This window comes from Sciurus vulgaris, assembly GCF_902686455.1.
Source record: "Sciurus vulgaris genome assembly, chromosome: 10".
NCBI lineage: Eukaryota > Metazoa > Chordata > Mammalia > Rodentia > Sciuridae > Sciurus > Sciurus vulgaris.
In genome coordinates, this window is record NC_136470.1 from 100,606,732 (window position 1) to 100,627,114 (window position 20,383).

The window sequence follows — 20,383 nt, forward strand, 5'->3', positions numbered from 1 at the left end:
TTCTCTACCCGTTCGTCTGCTGGTGGACTCAGGTTAATTCCGTAGCTTGGTGTTGTGAAGAGTGCTGCAGTAAACACGGGTGTAGACATCTCTTCCACAGACTGACTTCAAACCTTTTGGGCACACACCCAAAAGTAGGATTTCCTGATTATATGGCAATTCTACTTTTAGTTTCTGGAGGATTCTCCACACAGTTTCACACAGTGTTCCACAATGGCTCTTCTAAATTACACTTCCACCTACAGTGGACTAGGGTTCCCTTTCCTCCACATCGTCACCAGCATTTGTCACCTGTGATCACTGTTAGAGGGACAGGAGGCAGGACATTTGGAAAGTGTAATGATCACACACAGAGATACACATACTGCAACTTATTTAAACAGCAAGAAAAACGCATAAACCGTGAGACAGAGAGTAGTTGGCAAGTTCGATGACATTACGATTAAGAAATTAGGTCTGGGGGTTAGCTCAGTGGTAGAGTACTTGACTAGCATGTGTGATGCTCTGGGTTCAATTCTAGTACCTCAAATAAACAAACAAGCATCTTAGGTTTTAAAAAAAAAAAGTATTAAATAAAATGTGAAGACAAGTTTCAAATTGAAAGAACATATTTTGGAACACATTTAACTTATAAAAGGTAGTGTGGCTAATGTCCCCTGTCATCAGTAGATTGTTGGTAAACGTAATAATCCATTTGCGGTGCTCCCTATGGGCAGCCTTTCACCCTGCTGTTTACTCTCTCCTCCGAGCACCTCCTTCACTTATTTCCAGGATCTCCTGGTTCTCCTCCTCTCTGCACACTCCTCCAGTCTCCATTGGTGTTTTTTTCCCCTGATATATCACGGGAACTTTTGTTGTGGTTTTTCTTTTTCTCTTTTTGCTTGTTTGTTTTGTTTTGTTTTGTTTTGCAGTGCTGGATTGGGGACTGAACCTAGGGCCTTGCACAAGGCAAGCAGCCTACCACAGCGCCCCGTGCCCAGCCCATAATTTCCTTTAAAGTGGACTGACTAGGGCTCTGGCCTTGGACCTCTAGATGCTGTTTGACATACTTTCATTCCTTAAGTCATTTCATCCAGCTCCATGGCTTTAATGCTGAAGAACACCAACTTTGTATCTCTAGCCCCGACATCTGAACTCCAGACTCATCCTGTAGCAGTGGTCCATTTTACACTCTGAATGTAGCCCCTGCTGCTCCATCACTGCAACTGATTTTTAAAACGAGCATGTTTCTTTCTCTTCCTCTCTCCCTGCTCCTCCCTAACCTCTCCCCCTCCCTAATCTCAGAGGAAACAGGATTACCTTTCTTCCCCTTTTTAGGCAGATTTACCTGTCCTTGAGTACTAGCGCGCGCGCGCGCACACACACACACACACACACACACACAATATAGGAATGAAGTAATCCAGACTTTGGGGATGCTACCAGACTATCTCCCAAATTAACAAGTGAATCACAACTCCAACAGGAAACACATGGAATGTATGAATCACCTCTTTTTTTTTTAATTTATTTTTATTGTAAACAAATGGGATACATCTTGTTTCTCTGTTTGTACATGAAGTACAGGCATACCATTTGTGTAATCATACATTTACCTAGGGTAATAGTTTTTGACTCATTCTGTTATTTTTTCCTCCCCCCCACCCCTCACACCCCTCTTTTCCCTCTATACCCTCCTTCCTCCATTCTTGTCCCCCTCCCACCCTCCATTATGAATTACCTCTTTAAAAGCCCCCTGTTCCTGCTGACTGGGATGTTGCTAAAAGCTCAAAAGCTGGATCCTTGTCCCTGTTGCCAATTCCATAACAAAGACCCAGTTTTGAGAAAAAGGAGAAAGACAATTTATTGCTTTGCTAGCAAAAGAGGAAACACAGGGACTCCTGTACCAGAGGCTGTGATTCTGCCCACCAGCAGGAACAGGGGGCTTTGAAAGAGGTGATTCAGAGAAAATGAGATTAGGAAGGAGAGCTCAGGAAGGAGAAGACCAGGGAAAAGAGGATGGGGAGGAGATGTTTATGGAGAAGATCAGGGAAAGGGTTGGGAAAAAGAAAAAAACATGTAAGATTCAAAGTGACAAGGGATATATAGTCAAACCATCAAGTGAACCCCTGTTACAGGAAGAATCACAGCCTTTGGGACAGGAGTCCCCTGTGTTTCTCCTTTGCTAGCAAAATAATAAACCTTCCTTTTCTTTTTTCTCAAAACCGTGTCCTGGTTATTGGATTGGCATCAGGGACAAGTGAAGCCAGAACTGGGGACAGGTAGTTAGTGTAGAAATAGGGGATCAGATCAAATCAAGGAAATGCAGGCCATGAAAGCCATCTGCCTCTGGAAGTTGGAGACTGCCCCTGGAAGAATGGAATGTCAAGGATCTCCAAAGCCCATTGATTACCAAATTTACCTGCCCTTATCAAGGACTGCAGGCAAGGAGCTGCTAATTAATGCCCCCTGGGCCCTTGCCTGGCTGAATCACTTGGGCCCTCCCCATTTGCTTCTCACTTTATGCGTCTCACCTGCAAAACTAGGCTTAGTCACACAGGCAGGAAGGAGAGATATGAGGGGAGAGAACTGGAGAACAAGAGACCTTAACCTATAAAAGATGCACTCACTTCTTGGGAGTCTAGAATATCAGCTATGACCCCCTTCTCCCTCCCAGAAGTCCGTATTATTACCTTTAAATAAAACCTGCTTAATACGCTTGCCTTGGCGCGCTTCTCTAGTGTTTAAACTTCAACATTTGAGGAAGCAGAACTTGTCACCGGATAAACGGCAGTATCACAGGGACCAAGATTTCAGCGACAATCCTGCCACCTGCTGTACTTCTTCACTTGTATTTCGTATTTTTTTAAATTTTTTTATTTTATTAAAATCTTTTTTATTTTTACAGACTGCATTTTGATTCATTGTACGCAAATGGGGTACAACTTTTCATTTCTATGGTTGTACACAATGTAGATTCACACCATTCATGTAATCATACATATACATAGGGTAACACTGTCTGTTTCATTCTACTATCTTTCTGTCCTCCACCCGCTTCCACCCCATTTTCCTCTATACCATCCAAATTTCCTTCATTCTTCTCTTCCCCCTGCCACTCCCCGCCCCCCTCATTATATATTGTCATGCACCTAGAGAAAACATTTGGCCTTTGGTTTTTTGGGCTTGGCCTATTTCACTTAGCATGATATTTTCCAACTTCATTCATTTACCCACAAATGCCATAATTGTATTCTTCTTTATGGCTGAGTAATATTCCACTGTGTATATATACCACAATTTCTTTATCCATTCGTCAATTGAAGGGCATCTAGGGTGCTTCCACAATCTACCTATTGCTGCACTTGTATTTCTAGCAAGGCTTTCAAGGTTAATGTGTCCAAAAGTCAGCTTCTGGCATGGCCTCTGAAATCTGCTTCTCCTTGAGTCTCATCTGTCCTGACAATCTCAATCTTCCAGTTTCTTCAGCAAAATCTTGGCATCACCCTTGACTTCTTTTTTTACTCGTGCCCCAAATATAATCCATTTGTAAATCCTCTGGGCCTTCAATTCACCATTTCCACTGCCTTCATCATGATCAGAGCTGCCGGCTTCTCTCACCTGGTTACAGCAATACCTTTCGACCTTCTCCCCGTTTTTGTCCTGCGCAGTCAAATCTTAGCCAGGCGGCTCCTGTTAAAACCCATCATATCATTCCTCTGCTCAACCCCTTTCCACGGATTCCTTTCTCCTACAAGATGAAAATCGTGCCTTTGACTTACAAATGAGTTTTCCAAAATCCTTCTGGTGATATGTAAGCCCTTTGGTGATGTGCTGACTTTTCCTTTCTGGACCCACTCCCTTGAAACTCCCTCCTCCTTCACTGCCCTCCAAAAACCCTGGGTTCTTTGCTGTTCCACCAACAAGCAGGCATTCTCCAACCATGGTTTTTGTTTTGTTTTGTTTTGGAGGGCACTCAACCACTGAGCCACATCCGCAGCCCTATTTTGTATTTTATTAGAGACAGGGTCTCACTGAGTTGCTTAGTACCTCACTGTTGCTGAGGCTGGTTTGAACTCACAGTCCTCCTGCCTCAGCCTCCCAAGCCGTTGGGATTATAGGCATGGGCCACAGCGCCCAGCTCATCCATGTTTTTTGTTTGTTTTTAACTTCCGTTTCTGTCTTCCTGGGAAGTTCTTCCTCCAAACATCTACTTGACTTATTCCTTCAATTCCAACAGGTCTTTACTCAAAAGTCACCTGCTCAGTGAGGCCCTTCCTGTAATGTATAAATCTGCTCCACCTGACCTTTCCGGTGCAGCCATTTTCCCCGCCTCCCAACCACTTGTCAGTCTGTGAACATCCTAGCTAGCTATTGGTTCATCAGTCAGCTTGCAAGTATCCTTCTCCGACATTGGTCTCTGTTAGCCTGGCAGAATTCAACTGTTCACCATAGCTTCCCTGCCATCTTTTTCCATTCTTCTGTCTGTCCTACACACTTTTCTCTATCCTCCTGGCTTTCCATTCTCTCTAGCAAGCGCCCTTTCTTTTCCTTTCTCTTTTCCTCTCATTTTTCTCTCTTACCCTGCAGGGAGACACTCTGTTTGCTTAATAAATTCCCTTACGTGATTTCCCATGTCTGGCATGGTTTCGTGGAAATTCCCTTACACTTCCTGGTCACCCTATACAGACTTGCACACCCTCATCATCATCCAGAGGTTTTCAATCTACTTTCTTGCTTTTTTTATTCTTCTTATTCACACATCACTTTCGAGTATGTTTTTATTTTATTTTATTTGTGGTCTTCGTCCCCCATTAGAAATTTCCATGCAGGTAGTGTTTTTGTGTGTGCATGTATATTTTATTTCCTGCTATATCCTCTTTACCTAGAACATTGTCTGGCATTGTTGAATAAACAAAAAGTATAATTTCTAAAAGACTTATGCACAAGTGTGTGTCAGAGTAGATAGCATCAGAATTTTCATACAGAACTGATGGGAGAGAAATTGGTACAATCCCTGGGGAAAACCATTTGACATCACTTAATAGCACTGATCATGTACAAGTGTACAGTGCAATGCTTTCTCTCCTAATATATTATGTGGGAAAACTTACACGTGAGTAATAACAACCATAAGAATGTTCATTACAGTGATGTCTGGGGAAAAAAGGAAACAAACAGTGACATTAACAGTAAAATGATAATTGAAATGTAGACCATTCATGAAATATTATGCAGCAGGAAAAAGAAATTATAGCTGCATCCATCAATATGAACAAATACCAAGATCATAAGGTTGAATAAAATCTTAAAAACAGTAAGCATAAAATGACTCTATTCATGCAAAGTTCAGAAGCCCTTTTAAAGCACTAATTGTTCAGGGATACTTATGTATGATGAATTTATAAAGAAAATCACCAGGATGAGGGATGCACAATTGCAGGGTGAAGGGAGGGGATGCATTGAGATTTCACGGGAGGATCTGAGGGTCTGGTAAGGCTCAACATCATTTTAACACCTTAAACATATGCTAGGATTTCACAATTTAAACCGTATGCAAATGATGTTGGAAATCATGCTAAACTAGCAATTTTGGGGGAAATATATTACTCTTTGCCCCATCAATACTTTTAAAGGGTTTTTTAAAATTACTTATTTCTTTCTATTTTATGGACTGCATTTTGATTCATTGTACACAAATGCGGTACATCATTTCGTTTCTATGGTTGTGCACGATGTAGATTCATACCATTCGTGTAATCGTACACATACATAGGGTAATGATGTCTGTCTCAGTCCATGCTTTTTCATACCCCCCCCTCTCATTTCCTTCTACATAATCTAAAGTTCCTCCATTCTCCCCTGACTCCCAACCTCCCTCACCCTCATTATATATTATCATCTACTTATCAGGGAAAACATCCGGCCTTTGGTTTTTTGGAATTGGCTTATTTCACTTAGCATGATATTCTTCAATTCCATCCATTTATTTGCAAATGCCATAATATTATTCTTCTTTATGGCTGAATAATATTGCATTGTGTATATATACTATGGTTTCTTTATCCATTCATCTGTTGAAAGGCATCTAGGTTGGTTCCACAATCTAGCTATTGTGAACTGAGCTGCTATAAACATTGATGTGGCTGTGTTACTATAGTATGCTGATTTTAAGTTCTTTGGGTATAAACCAAGGAGTGGGATAACTGGGTCAAAAGGTGGGTCCATTCCAAGTTTTCTGAGGGAACTCCTTAATGCTTTCCAGAGTGGCTGCACCAATTTGCAACTCCACCAGCAATGCAAAAGTATGCCTTTTTCCCCACATCCACACCAACATCTATTATTGTGTGTGTTCTTGATAATAGCCATTCTAATTGGAGTAAGATGAAATCTTAGGGTGGTTTTAATTTGCATTTCTCTAATTACTAGAGGTGTTGAACACTTTTTCATATATTTATTTATCACCCGTATGTCTTCTTCTGTAAAGTGTCTGTCTAGTTCCTTGGCCCATTTATTGATTGGGTTTTTTGTATTTTGGGTGTTAAGTTTTGTAAGTTCTTTATAAATTCTGGAGATTAGTGCTCTATCTGAAGTGGGTATGGAAAAGATTTTCTCCCACTCTGTAGGTTCTCTTTTCACATTATTGATTGGATCCTTTGTTGAGAAAAAGCTTTTTAGTTTGAGTCCATTCCATTTATTGATTCTTGCTTTGATTTCTTGTGCTTTGGGAGTCTTGTTAAGTAAGTCTGATCCTAAGCAAACATGATGAAGATTTGGGCCTACTTTGTCTTCTATTTGGTGCAGGGTCTCTGGTCTAATTCCTAAGTCCTTGATCCATTTTGAGTTGAGTTTTGTGCAGGGTGAGAGAGAGGGGTTTAATTTTATTTTACTGCATATGGATTTCCAGTTTTCCCAGCACCATTTGTTGAACAGGGTATCTTTTCTCCATTGTATGTTTTCGGCTCCTTTGTCTTGTATGAGGTGACTGTATTTATGTGGGTTCGTCTCTAATGTCTTTTATTCTGTACCATTGATCTGCCTATTTTGGTGCCGAAGCCATGTTGTTTTTGTTACTATTGCTTTGTAGTATAGTTTAAGGTCTGGTATTGTGATACCTCCTGCTTCACTTTTCCTGCTCATGATTGTTTTGGCTATTTGAGGTCTCTTGTTCTTCCAGATGAAGTTCATGATTGCTTTCTCTATTTCTATGAGGAATGTCATTGGGATTTTAATTGGAATTGCATTGAATCTGTATAGTACCTTTGGTAGAATGGCCATTTTGACAATATTAATTAGAAAAGGAGGAAACCCTTCCAAACTCATTCTATGAAGCTAGTATCACTCTGATATCAAAACCAGACAAAGACTCATCAAGGAAAGAAAACTTTAGACCAATATCCCTGATGAACATAGATGCAAAAATCCTTAACAAAATACTGGCAAATCACATACAAAAATATATTAAAAAGATAGTACACCATGATCAAGTGGGGTTTATCTCAGGGAGGCAAGGTTGGTTCAACATCTGGAAATCAATAAATGTAATTCATCACATAATTAGACTTAAAGTTAAGAATCATATGACTATTTCAATAGATGCTGAGAAAGCATTTGATAAAATACAGCACCCCTTCATGCTTAAAACACTAGAAAAAATAGGAATAGTAGGAATATACCTCAACATTATAAATGCCATCTATGCTAAGCCCATGGCCAACATCATTCTTAATGGAGAAAAACTGAAAGTATTCCTTCTAAAAACTAGAACAAGACAGGGATACCCTCTTTCATCACTTCTATTCAACATCATCCTTGAAACACTTGCCAGAGCAATTAGACAGACCAAAGAAATTAAAGGGATACAAATAGGAAAAGAACTCAAGCTGTCACTATTTGCTGATGACATGATTCTATATTCAGAGGATCCAAAAAACTCCACTAGAAAACTTCTAGAACCAATAAATGAATTCAGCAAAGTAGCAGGATATAAAATCAATACACATAAATCTAATGCATTTCTATTCATAAGTGATGAATCCTCTGATAGAGAAATTAGGAAAACCACTCCATTCATAATATCCTCAAAAAAAATAAAATAAAATAAAATGCTTGGGAATCAATCTAACAAAAGAAGAGAAAGACCTCTACAATGAAAACTACAGAACACTAAAGAAAGAAATTGAAGAAAACCCTAGAAGATGAAAAGATCTCCCATGTCCTTGGATAGGCAGAATTAATATTGTCAAAATGGTCATTCTATTTTTAAAGTTTTATCATGTCTTATAAATTGCAAAATAAATTTTTGATCTTTGTGATTAATAAAAATTCAAAATTTTATGAAGAAAAACTTAAAATCAATTACTTCTCCGCACCCCTCCCCCAGAAGGATCCAATGTTAAAATGATATATTCTTTCACATCTTTCTCCTTACTCCCAATTAATTTTTCATTTTAGTAAGTGGGAAATATATACACATGTATGTGTACACATGCACATAGGTATATAAAACTCAGCAACTTGCTGGGCTCAGTGGCACAGATCTATAATCTCAGCTACTCAGGAGGCTAAGGCAGGAGAATTGCAAGTTCAAGGCCAGCCTGGGCAATTTAGACCCTATCTCAAAAATAAAATAGAGGGGGGTGGGGTGCCCACCTGTAATCCCTCAGGCTCAAGTGACTGAGGCAGGAGGATCACAAGTTCAAAGTCAGTCTCAGCAACTTAGAGAAGCCTGAAGCAACTTAGTGAGACACTGTCTCAAATAAAAAAATTTTAAAAAGGGGCTGGGGATGTGGCTCAGTGGTTAAGCACCTTTTGGTTCAACCCCTGGTACCAAATTAATTAATTAATTTAATTTAATAGAAAGAATTGGGGATGTCCTTCAGTGGCAGAGTGATCACTTAGCGTGCAGGAGCTCTGTCTAGGTTCAATCCCAAGGATCACCAAAAAAAAGAAATCTTGACAACTCATTGAGTTAATAGTATATATGATATATAGATCCCTTTCCAAAACAATATCTACAGATTTAATCACTTCTTTTTTTTAGGTATATATAATATTCGATTAAAAGCACGATCATAAAATTCCATCATTAGGCTCTTCTTTGTTGTTTGTTACTACAAACAATGCTATAATAAACTCCCTGTCATTGATCCTTATATTCTGGGTCCTAAATTGGCAGTCCAATTTTTCTTTGTGTGTGTGTATGTTGTGGTGCTAGGAGTTGAACCCACAGCCTCGCACATGCTAAGCACACATTCTGCCACTGAACTATACCCCCCAGCCTTGACATTTTGGAGGTTAAAAATAACTGATTACTTTTTAAATCTTTTGCAGCAGTTCAAAGTCTCAGCAGCAGAGAGTGACACACCATGGTCCCCACATCACCACCAGAGGGGAAGATTTATGACTTTTCTTCTTGTTTGCCAATGAGTGAAACAGTATCTCATCTTTCTGTCAACGGTCAAGTTTCTTTATCTGCTGTTTTCCTTATGGTCAGCAAAGGTAGTGTAGGGGAAGTGGTTACCCCAAAGTCTCCGCTTATCAGTATTTTAAAATGCTGATGCTGGGATTTCACTACAAACATACCGGACCAGAATCTCTGGAGCAGGCCCAGGGATATTTTTGTGTTTGTAGTTTAATTTCCACAACTGATTCTGGTACATGTTCATCAAAATTTTAAAAGCAGTGATTTATGAATTAAATATTTAAGAAAATGGCATACCTAGATAATCATGATGATTAGATGCTCAAAAATTCAATTCACATACAACATTTTAATTTCATGAATTGTTTAAACAAAGAATGCCTGCACGTTCCTTCCTTTGCTTCAAAAACTAAAGACCAAGACATGGGCAGCAACTATGAAGTGAATACTCTGTAACAACAATTTTCTGACCAATTGTGAATCCATTCTTAAAGGGCATAAATGCTGATCTCTTTGAATAAGAAATAACGTCAGGGGAGTTCTGGCCTTTGTTGCTAGACTTTGTCCCATCAAACTTGAAGAATTGTGAAAGTTCTTCCTTTCTAATGATCAGGCTAGATCTTGTGGTTTTAAAACACACTGGTACTTGAGGAGCCCAGCTGTTGGACAGACAGGTGACGTCTTGGCAAGCTTAAGGAGCAAGACCTAAGCTTTTTATTCACACTCCCAGAGACCTGAAAGGGGCCACCTTATTGTCACACCCCAGGAGTAGCCACCAGGTGGCGAGGTTCCCTTAATTTCCTCAAAGCCCAAAGTAATTTAACGGTGAGAGAGAATAAGAGCTTTAAACTCTCTGATTAAAACAAAAGTGGAGTGATTTACACCTGGACCATAAGTAATCAGGGCCGCTGAGCATTCTATCAAATATGCGCCCTACTGAGTTCTTATGAGCTCCAGGGCACAGCTAGGTGTGCACGCCTTCCCGGAGGTCTGTGGTCTGTCCAATTTCTCAGTCTTCAGTGCCTTGCTCATTTAAATGGGGACAATAGCAGAACTCACGTTGCAGGGGGGTTGTGGAAAAATGATTAATATATTTGAAATGCCGAGACACTGCCTAGCAAGTTTGTTGTTGTTGTTCTGTTTTGGTTTTTGGTAGCAGGGATTGAATCCAGGGGCACTTAAGCACTGAGCCACATCCCCAGTTTTTTAATTTATTTTCTAAGTTGCTTAGGGCCTCACTAAGTTGCTGAGGTTGTTTTGAACTTGTGATCCTCCTGCCTCATCCTCCAGAGCCACTAGGATTAGAGGCATGCTGTGCCAAGCTCTCTCTGCCTGACAAGTTCTAAGCATTCAATAAGCTGTGTGTGTGTGTGTGTGTGTGTGTGTGTGTGTGTGAGAGAGAGAGAGAGAGAGAGAGAGCGAGAGAGAGAGAGAGAGAGAGAGAGAGAGAGAGAGAGAAGAAAATCAAGACCTCTGGCTTTACAACTTCATTTTAATTGCTTTTATGTGGAGTTCCCTTCAGATCCCATCCATTCTTAGAAAGTCACAACAATGTCAAAACTAATCATGACCTTAAGATACATAAGTAGAAAAAGGGGCTCAAGTTTTGTGAAAAATCAATGTACAAAATCCTCAAGTTGACCAAACAGATTAACTCAAGATTTTGCAAAAGAATATTTTTAAAGGAGATTCACCGGGATTTTCCTGAAAAAGTAGGTTGTTGAGTTTTTTTCCTGCATGAAGCATTTGATTCAACTTATTAAATTCAATTTGTTCCTAACTGACTGCTCTGTGAAGGGAGAGGAGGGAACCCTTGAGGTAGATTGAGAAGCTGGTGATTTGGCTCTTGCCCTTCTTGTAGATCTTCCCCTTTCCTGCAGACTCCCTGTGCTACTGTCTGCAGTCCACCCTCTTCTGGCTCTCCATCCCTCCCTCGTGGAGGGCCAAGACAGTGGATGGAGAGTGAGAGACATCGGAGCACACTCCACTGTGTCCACTGTGCAGATGAAGGGACTGAGGGGATCTGCTCTGCCTCCCCTCCTCCTCTCCCTCTCCCAGGAAGCTCCCACAGGACTGGGAAGCTGTGAGTGGCCTGGGTGTGGTGCTGTTTGCTCTCAGGCAGCCTTCTGGGTGAGGGCGACTTTGCTGCTAAGGAGATAATGATCTAGAAGAGTAGCCATTTATAGAGTTTGCTCTATTCTAGGTACTCTTATTTGAATGTTCACTTAATTCCCCCCCCAAACTCTATGACTGAAGTTTTATGGGTCATTAGGTGAGGTCACAGAACTAGTAGGTGAAAGAGTCCAGGTCTTGACCTTAGGTTTGTACAATTCTACAGTTCAAGTGTTGGGATAGAATTTATCGAAATAGAAGCAAGAGGTTAGTGAGATGGGAGTTTTAATGTAATTCTGGAACAGAACTCACAAACAGTCATAGCATAAGCTCTAGCAACACAGCCATGAATGCAACCTGCTTCTAGGACACCTATTCCCCTGACCAAAAGCAAAATCCTTTAATATTATTTCTTTGAAAATAGTTTAGTGCAATGTACTAGCATATACTTTGGCATTATATGTGTGTTAGAAACTGGTTTCGCCACTTAAAATCCAAGTAGTTTGGGCAAAACATCATATACCTTTCTCTGAGCCTTGATTTCCTCACTTATAAAATGAGAAAGATAATTATCTACTTCTTAGTGTTGTAAGAATTAGATGAGTTAACATGTATCACCCAACTAATATCATGATGTGCAATTTCAGTCTTCATGTCACATTCAAATGAGTACAATCTGATATCCAAAAGAAAGCAAAAGCGATTCCAATCTTTATATTCACCTCTCCTAGAAGGTTATGTGGGAACTAATTCCAAAAGCCAACAAAGGGGATAGGTGTGGGGAGGGAGCGAAGCCTAAAAGCCAAAGACAGAACTTTCTTAAAATTGATATCATTTGAAAATAATCAGCAAACATATGTAAAGCTACTGACCTATGACCTGATATAAGAGGTAGTAGGCAAATAAATATTAGTTTCCTTGCCTGTAATTTTACTGATTTGTACATTCTGTATGTTCTTCTTTAGGCAAACTAGCTCTGGAAATACTCGTTTCCTCCTCCAATTCCCCACTGCCCATCAGCAGCGTTAGGAGTTCTTTCTATAAAATCATGTTTCCTCATAAAGATAGTAATGCAGTGGGAAAAGCCTAGATCAGGAAGCAAACAGTGGGACTTCTGGGCCATTGTCTAATTTGTCCTCAGTGGCAAACTACTGATGTGTTAGACAGGTTATTCTTGGTCTTGGGCTGTCCTTACTGCAAGATGTTTAGTAACCTGAGCCCCCAGGAACTAAATACCTAGCGCTCTTCCCTCAGTAGATGACTCTGTTGACTAACTGGAATTTTATTCACCCTAGTCCACTTGCCTTAGTACTTCAAGAACTTCTTTTGTACAAAGCTTTTCTTCCTTGGGATTTTCTTTTTATTTATTTATATTATGTATTTATTTGTTTGTTCATTCGTTGATTTTTATTTTTTCAGTCCTGGGGATTGGAACCAGGAGCGCTCTACCTCTGAGCTACATCCCCAGGCCTTTTCATTTTGAGACAGGGTCTCACTAAGTTGCACAGATTGGCCTCCAAGTTAGGTCTTGAGTGGCCTCAGCCTCCTGAGTAGCTGGAATTACAGGAATGAGCCACCACACCCACCTTGGAATGTTTCCTATTTTAGGGACTGCTTTTGTTCTAAAATAATAATAAGGATCATGGATTTTATTGATAATTAAAATATAATCTTGGAAGTGAGAGCTAGATATAGAGAGGTTTGGTGAAGAGCCTCACCCATAAAACTGATTTTATTCACAAAGCACATCACCAGATCCCACCAGCTTCAATCATTATAACTTTATTAACTAACTGTTTGAAATTCAGAGAATATTGTTTTACTTATTTGAATCTCCTCTCATTTTACTTTGTTTCTTTTGGTCATAAGTGTATTTGCCTCATTAGTCATTTTAAAACAAGATTTGGGTTCTGGTAATGGTTTCAATTTTTTTATTTTTTTTTCTGTTCTGTACATCATGTTTCCCCCCCCATCCACATTTTTTCTCCTGATTGCTTTTTTCTATGACTTATTCTATTTTCTTGAAATGAATTGTTAACTCATTTGTTTCAACATAATACTTTTTTAATTCAACTCCATAATCTTTCCTAAGTATTACTTTAACTGTTTATTGTACATTTTGACCTATATTATTTTCATATCTCCTATGATGTTGATTATTTCAAATTTATGGAGGCCTCTTCTGTGCACCCTGTGAGAGAGCTCTTCCAAACCATCCCTCCTCTGTGATCCTCTGTGATCTTCCACCCCCGTCTGCATTCCCCGATGCTGTTTCCCCACCACAGACCCCATCACCCTCTGTCACTCTGATTCATACTCTCATGTTGATTTCTGAGTATGGCTGATATCCATCAGTCCCTCCTTCTCACCTGGGACATGACCTGTGCTGAGGTAAGAACTAGGTCAGAAGGGTGTGTGTGCTAGTCACCATCTCATCCAAAATTAAAATCTTGAATATGTTTTATGTTCTTCATGGGGTTATGAGTAGAATCAAAAGAGATAACATGTGATAGTTCTCAAGAAAAAAAAAAAAAACATGTTCGCTATTTGTTGTGGGAGGATATTTTTTTCCCCTATAATTTTGAATGAGCAAGAAACTTGGAGAGCAGAAAAGCAGTAACTAGCTCATTATGGCAATTTTGTACTATTTTCTTTGAGGTGAGTGGCATATTCATGATAGGAATATGAGAGAGAGCTTTTTTGTTTCCTTCTCTACTTAAAATGATGATTTAAATTTTTTAACACAAAGGACTAAAGAATAGGATGCATGAAGGGATGGGGACGGGTGGCGGAATCAAAAGTCAGTGTGAGTTCATTTCCTCTCCCAGGTTGCACTGACAAAAAAATTCTTCAAAGCAAAAATTGGTATAGTGATTACTTGTACTTAAAAATGAACAGTGACTTCATTAGAAAGATGGTAGCTGAGTCCTCCCTCTCATTAATTTGCTCATCTTTTCTAGATCAAGTTTTCTTTAACACTAAAAATATAGAGATGGTATGTTTATATTATCTTGGTAAAAACTAAGTATCCTGTTTAACTTTATAAGAATATGATTATATGCCCTTTCATAAATTGTTTCACTAAAGAACTAAATCAAATAAATATAAAAACATACTATATTCTCTTTGATTTTCCATGAATTGCCTCTAAAATAAATGTAAATCATTTATTATTTGTTGGAGTACATACAGAATGATTCTCTCTATCCCTTACACTATTAACAATTAACTGTATTATTATTTGTAATAATATAATGTAAAGTCATTGTCACCACATTTTGAGGGATCTAAAATGTGTACAAACAAAAAAAGAATAAACAAATATTTCATTTTCAATGGTAAAAGAAAATAGATATAACATCAGAAGCTTTTTAACAAACTTTAAATGTTATCTGCTTGTGAAGATAGAGCACAAAGAACAAATCACTTTACCTAAAACTGAGTCTCAAGTTTTGCCTTGATAATTAAAGAATACTGAGTTCAATAACACCAAACTACCAGATAATCTGAGTAAAACCATGATAAAAAGTCAAATTATCTCATAAATTTTCTAAATAAATTCATTAAGACACTTAATTATTTTACTGTAATTCTTGGTTCAAGTTTTATATTGATAGGTTGATTTAACGATCTACCACCTAAAGTGTATACAAATTTAAATTTGCCCAAATTTGCAAAACATCCTGTCTTATTCATTAAGTTTGCTTAATGTTTTGAAGTAAGTCTGTAGCCATGCAACCTTTAATGAAGTCCATAAAGTTATTTACCAGTGCATGGGACATAGACTACCTCAGAGAGGGCTCACTGTGTAGAAACACAGCCCTGTTTCCTCTTAACCTGTCTATTCCAGTTGCACTGAATATAAGATCCAATTCAACCGCCACTTATAGCATAAATGGCCTAAGCAGGTTATTCCAGACTGAATCATGCCAGGGGTCCTGCCATCGCTGAAGCAGGGTCTCCTCACTTCTGCTGCCCTTGGCTCATCCCGTTGGCTTCTGATCACAGGTCTGCAGGAGGGCTGCAGGAGCTTCAAGTACTTTACAACATGCTCCCTTACAAAGGCTCCCTTTCATCCTTTTTGTGACTGAGAAAAACTCCTCCATAGCCTCAGCTCAGAATAATAGACATGCCCCTTCCTTAGTCATTCACTGGCAAGGAAAATGGTATTTCCATGATTGGCTTAGATTAATCAAGATGATCCTCCCCGGGGCTGGGCAAAGGTCCAGCCTTTTCCAAAGTGTGCAATCTCCTGGTAGCTGAACAAAATCAAGATTCAAATTGCAGGAAAGATGAGTGGGTAGAAGAGCTGCAGGACAGGAGGTCAACAGTGTCTGCCATGTTGAGTCAGAGGAACAGCCTAAAAGGAATTGATTCTCAAAGCAGGGTTGGTACTTTCAGGATATTTACTTTGTGGGAAGAATAAATTCAAGGCAAAACTGGACCTTTTTTTCCTGCTTTGATATGGTAGCCTCAACTCCAGTGATTTTTCATAGAAAGACTAAATACTCTAAATATGTCTCTTAAAAGAGATAAGAAGTTCCCTCTGTGGAGAAGTCAGTGGTTCCTTTTTATTTGTAACTAAAATAAATTTTGGAGAAAATATAATTGAGTCAGTTAGGACACTTGCAGCTTCAGTTTACAGAAAACCTGTTGCTGATGGGCTATGTGTAAGAGCGGAAGCCGGTAGCCAAAAAGGAGACAGACCAAGACCAGCTGAACAAAGCTTTATTGGGCTAGGCTCTCAGGCGAGATTTGCCAGCTCTCCAGAGTGAAGGGCTGGGGAAGTAGCGTCCTGGCCCGGCTGGGCGGGGTTTTGTAGTCCAGGTTAGTTCTGGGAAGGTTTAAGGGTTTCGTGTTTCCTGGGGTTGGCTGGGGATTCCGTTGATTGACAGGCGGTTGCAAGCAGCCACTAGGATTTAGCTGTCAGCGAATGATTGGTTGTTCTTTGGCCTCCTGGGTTCCCTGATGCCCCTACCCCTACAACTGCCTCAGACCTCCCTAACACTATGCAACACTATGCAATAGGAAAACTGATCTGTTATCACAGGTAGTCCAGAGGTAGGGCAGGATTCAGGCTCTTTCCATCCCTGGGTCCTACCTTCTTTAGTATTGGTTTTATCCTCAGGCTGGTACTGACTCCAGTTACCACAGCCATTCAAGACATTGCCCAAAAGGGACAGACCAGCAACTGCCCATTGAGAACACAAGGACTTTCCCCAGACGTCCCTCAAAATACTTCTGCTCTGGTTTCACTGACCAGAGTAGGGTCATATGTTCATGCTTGGATCAATCTCTGCTTGGAGAATTTGCTTAGTAAACATGCAGGATGTGAGAATTCTGATTGCAAATTTGTTAGCATGAGAGTAGGGTAACCAATTTCTTCTGACCTCTATAACTCTAGTTTAGATCAGGAGTCAAACTGATCTGAACCACCACATGGTTGTGAAGTCTCATTGGAACCCATTCTGTCCATTTCTTAATGGATTATTGATGACAGCTCTCATGCTTCAGTGACAGAATTGAGTGTAGGACTGTCAAGTCCCCAGTATTTTTTAATCTGGTCTTTTACAGAAAAAGTGTGCCCATCCTGATCTAGTCAGTGCTTAACGTCAGTACTTCATGTTGTTTACTTAAAACTACCTTCTGAAAGTAGTACCTTTTAATTTTATTATTCATCTTATCATAGTTGTATAATTATATCTATTTTACCCATTCCTCTGTAGATTTTTCTAAACTGAAGAAAACTAATCTATGTAAGATACTATGTAAAGTCAAGTCATTTCTTCCAATAGAATTATGCTGCTTGCATAGTGCTCTAGCAAGTGATGTGCACTTGCATGAGGCCGTGTCAGCTTGCTTTTCAAGGCTGCCCTCAGTAACCACCTTGGTGGTGTGAAATTGACCACAGTGGAAGTGGTTAACTCAGAAATTGCAAGCATTTCAAATTGAAGCTTTTGGCTTATTTCCCCTGAAGATCTGGTTGTTGAACATTTCCCAACACATCATGGCTCCAGCAATTTTAAATATATTTTGCATACCCAGCTCTATTATATAACTGTGTAACAGAGGATGTCTGCCTGTGATCAAAGCATTGCCAATATTATAGCTTAACATGAATTTGTAGTCTGTAATGATCAGTGAAATTTATCCTGCAGTGAAGGGATGTAGCCTATGTTTAAAATTTTACATAGTTTTTGGTTTATGTAGGGTTTTTCCTAAGTAAATATGTGTCTTAGATTTTGCAGATGAAATCAAAGAGAGAATATCTTCTCTTTGTACCTTCTGAAGCTACAAGTATATTTATATTGTATAATTCATGTAAACCACTTACGTATGAATAAAGCAGGATTCAGTATACAAGAGTCAAGAGCTTTGAATTCTCACCTTGTTCTGGGTTGGGGAGCAGTGTCGCTGAGATCTGAAGAGCAGCTTTAGGTTTGGACAGGCTCCCTTAATATAAAAAGTGCATTCAATTATTTAACAAATATTTATTAAGCCTCTATTAAGTCCTAGATGACTTCGAAAAAGACTTGAACTTTGTTCACATAAGGGTTACACCCTAGTAAGGGAGACAGATATTAAATAATCACATAAATGGGACAAAATTAACAGTGGAAAAGAAAAAAATACAAATCTCAGCCAGCAGGGAAATCTGACCCAGCCTGGGAAGAACTGAGTCAGGGTCTGGATTGCACAGTAAGAAGAGGCTTCTGGGTTGAAATCTGTGTTCTCAGGAAATGCATTGTGCAGGAGATCCTGGGAAAACATGCCAGCCATTGTGGGCCTAAGAACAGTGACACCATAGAAGGATTTTAAATAAAGGAGTGTTGACATTAGATTTGCATTTTCAAAAGATTACTGGCTTCAGGATGGCAGATGGGTTGGGCAACAAGCAGAATGAACCAGTCCCTTGGCTAACACAGCAGTTCTACTGAGGGTCTGGGACATTCACAGTGGAAATGGGGAAAAGCCATGTGAACTGATTGGATTCCCCTTGAAATGCTGAAGCTACCTTCAAGGAACGGATAACATAATTGAAAAGATGATGACACACGGGTATCAAATCATAGGAAGAGTGTGTAATCAATCATGAAGTAAATTGAGAAGTTCAAACTCAGTACCACAGGAGTTGAAAACAGCAAATTGATCCGGACCCCCATAGTTAGGATGTGGACGCAGAAGCCCAAGGCAAGAGGTGGCAGCAGAAAGAAAAAATGGCGAGCAAAGGGGCCTGTAGGACAGAGATGGCAACTGTTGGGTATGAAAGGTAAGGCCAAGTTATGAGAACTCAAGAAGGCCAAAATCTAAGACTCAATGTGAGAGTAAAGCATGAACTATTTAAAATGGTTTATATCAGAAGGATACAGATGAAAACAAAATGGTTAGTTTTGCCAGACTTCTGTGGTTAACTCCACTAAGAAGAATTTGCCATCTGCATGACTATTAAGTGAGGGGCTGGACTTGGATGACTACAATCAAGACTGGAGATAACAGATGATGTTAGGATATTGGCCATTGGAACTTGTAATCCTCCTGCTTCAGCCTCCAGAGTTGCTCAGCCGTTTAGCAAGGCCCTGTCTCACCACCCAACAAGTTAGAGGTAATATATTTGTTTTTGACATGATGAGCTTGAAATGTGATAAGTTCTCCAGAGACAGAAAATCCAGTAGGCAGTGTAGCCTGGATGCTTTTATTTGCATTCCTCTGCACTGCTTCCAATCCTGTGTTATCTTTTCTCATTAGCCTTCTCATAAGGAATGTTCCCTGAACTGTACGAAGAAAAAATTCTGGTTGTTAATGCAGTTGGAGAGACTTCATGAAATGAAATATTTTGTTAGACCATCTCAATCTCATATTGAATAGTATTTTCACACAATAGAATTGAATTGCTCAGATTTGTTTATATTTTTTAGACATTCTAATAAATAGCTACTGGCTTTTAGAACATTTGACGATAGTAATTTTAAGAACCTTTAGCACAGTTCTATTTTAGTGATCTTGGTGAGATAAAGACAATTTTAAACACTAACTTCCATTAAAATTGATATATATGTTACAATCTATCTCAATAGAGTCTTAGGATACATGATTCTTTTTTATAAGGAAATTCAAACACATATGTTCCATTGGCAAATCTTTTCTGCTTATTAATATCAACCCATCCTCTGTTGTGTCTTCTTGTCTGTGATGAAATAACTTTATTTCTCCATTGTTTTACCCCTCCGCTCTCCTGAAACAAACTACCACCAAAATACCAATGTAGTATTTTGCAGGAAATCTCAAGTTTCAAAGACCCAAATACACTACGAATGAAAAATACCAAAAGGACAATGCCCCTGCTACAGATTAGTCTCAGAGAGGACACCAACTGTTGGAGGCATCTGCTAAGTGGAATTTTTAATTTGATGGAATTTGTTATAACTCTATCAGCGAAGCTCATTCGTTGGGCACCATCTGTTGAGGCGTTGTGAAACTGCCTTGCTTATGTAGAACCAGATGTAATGATTGTATCCTCTAAAATAAAATACTACTTTTTTACTAACTTTTTTTTGCATTTATTTTCTAATGTTTTCAAAGTCATTAGAAGATGAATTGGTAAGAAAAAAAACTTTATCTCAAGAATCAAAGGAACAATGCAAAAACAAAAACAAACAAATAAACAACTTGGTTAAGAAATGGGAAAGGAAACCAGGCAAGATGGTTCACACCTCTAATCCCAGTGACTCAGGAGGCTGAAGTACGAGGATCATTCCAGGCTAGTCTCAGCAACTTAGCAAGGCTCTGTCTCAAAGGGACTGGGTCATACCTCAGAGGTGGAATGCTCCTGGGTTCAATCCTCAGTACAGGGGGGTGGCGGGGGACAAA